Source organism: Mus caroli, chromosome 1, assembly GCF_900094665.2.
Source record: "Mus caroli chromosome 1, CAROLI_EIJ_v1.1, whole genome shotgun sequence".
Lineage (NCBI taxonomy): Eukaryota > Metazoa > Chordata > Mammalia > Rodentia > Muridae > Mus > Mus caroli.
In genome coordinates this window covers 136,129,756-136,131,991 of record NC_034570.1, presented here as the reverse complement: position 1 = coordinate 136,131,991, position 2,236 = coordinate 136,129,756, and the positions used below count along the sequence as shown (strand labels likewise).

General features: G+C 43.6%; 1 pseudogene; it reads right to left on the bottom strand.

Moving 5' to 3' along the window:
- Positions 1–450: 450 nt before the first annotated feature.
- LOC110305399 lies at positions 451–1,755 on the bottom strand (annotated as a pseudogene).
- Between the last annotated feature and the right edge of the window lie 481 nt (positions 1,756–2,236).

The window sequence follows — 2,236 nt, the reverse complement described above, 5'->3', positions numbered from 1 at the left end:
CTAACAACCAATTTCAGGAAGAACAGACTTTTAAAGAAAAAAGTATGCAGACTTTTAAAGCTAGTTTGATATTTGTACTTCAAAACTGAGCTATGGTTTTGTCCACACCGCTCAGCTCACTTCTTACTGAAATCTTACTTACAAGGTGAACCCAGGAACACTTTGCGTTTCTGTTTTTCTATTTTTATTTTTGTTTTTTGAGACAGGGTTTTTCTGTGTAGCCCTGGCTGTCCTGGACCTCACTCTGTAGACCAGGCTGGCCTCGAACTCAGAAATCCGCCTGCCTCTGCCTCCCAAGTGCTGGAATTAAAGGCGTGTGCCACCATGCCCGACTCACTTTTCATTTCTGGTGGACAGAGAGGTAAACTCACCTTTTCAAAGTCAGAGACAACTAACAAAACTGAGGACAGAAAGAGCAAACCCTCACACCAAAGCCAAGCACTTCAAATGCTAAAATACCAGCACTTTCCATCCGGGGTAGAAAAACGAGCATCCGAAGTAAATAGGGCCACAGGCCTGCTCGTGCAGCCAGTTAAACACCACCTCCCTGTTACTGGAGCTGATGGTCACTCGGACCTTGGCGTTCCCACCTTCATGGCTGTTAGAAGTTCCTGGCATCACAGCTTCGATGTCAAATGTGACAGTGGAGCCAGAGGTAACTGCAGGCAACTGATTGGTCATTTCTTTTCCGTTGACAAAGACTGCACCATTCCTGCTGCTGCACACAGCTTTGTCCCGCTGCAGAGATTCGTAGCCATTCTGCTTTTCTGCACATACTCCTATACTGTCTCTTCGGTCTGGCTGTCCCACAGTTTCAACTCTGAATGTTAGCGTCTGCCCACAGAAGTAGGTTGGAGCACTGGAGTGGAGAACACCCGAGGACTCGGCATCATTCCAGAGGGCTAGATTCCTTCAACTGCTCAGACTGTATCCATCAAAGCCAGTTGTCCACTCATGAGGCACCAGTGTGGAGTGCCCTGTCTGGGGAACACTCCAAGGACTCCATTCCTGCCTGCTGTCTCCTCGGGCACAGACTCTGAATTGATAATCCACATTGGGGTCTATGTGCAACACTATGAATTCCGTTTCAGAACCTACATACATGTCTTCAAAATGATTTGCAGTACATTTGCGGAACTGAAGCCTGTAATCTTGGGCTGTGAAGTCATCATCCATCCATCCTACAACATCGCACTACGATGCCTCCAGGTTTCTCTGTTAATTCTTCAATCTGTACTGGTGGGCAGGAAGCTACTGTTACATGCTTAAAAATGTGGTCTTTTACTATGTTAAGAATGGAATCGTCCAACTGAGCCGACAAACAGGGTACATCAACTAGCAAAGGCACTTCTGGTAAGTTGTCCAGCTGAATGTGCGAGGCCTTTTTGGTAAAGTTCCACAATTTATCACTCTGTTCTTCAATACCACCAAGAATGGCAATTTCACCTTCTCGGACCAGGTCATCTGCAGTGTTGACCCCATGCTCTATGAGCTTCTGGCAGTCATCTGGTGGTTTGATGGTCTCCTGTACAATGGTGTCCACCTCTTGCAATAGGGTCACCAATCACTCATCCAATAGCTTCCCAAGGGTTCCTTTTAAATCACTAAAATGCTGTTTGAGGACATCTCTTGTTTGTGAAGCACTCTCCTTTATCTGCCTCTGTGCCTCCTGCAGCCCCTGAGCCGCTGGCCCAGCTCCTGCCAGTATCTCTGCGCTGCTTCCTGAAGTAGCACCTCTGGCTCCAGCTCCATCGCCCCTTCATCTGTTCGCACGGCCCGCCGGATTCCTGACTTAAATGGATATTTTTATTCCTTCTTAAAATTCACATTTTGACACAAACACTGTAGACTTTGATTTTATAATGTTAATGATAATTTTAATTTACCTTTTATTATATTCATACAGAGACAAGTGGCAATGTCCTTCAGGTTCAATTCTTTCTTTGCAATATGATTAATGCTAATTGGGATATAAAATAGCCCATCTTAAGCTGAATTTCTCTTTTCTATTATTTGCTTTCTCATTAGGAATTATAGATCAACTTCTGGTCATCTCTTTTTTTTTAAAATGATTTGGTTTTTTTTTTCAGGTTATTCTATAACTGCATTTTCTCATTTCTTTTCCCTCCTAACTCTCCAACATATCACTTTCTCTATTTCTAATTCATGCCCTCTTTTTTACTAATTGTACCAAGTATACAAATATATTCCTAAATAATCTTTCAGTGTGAATAAT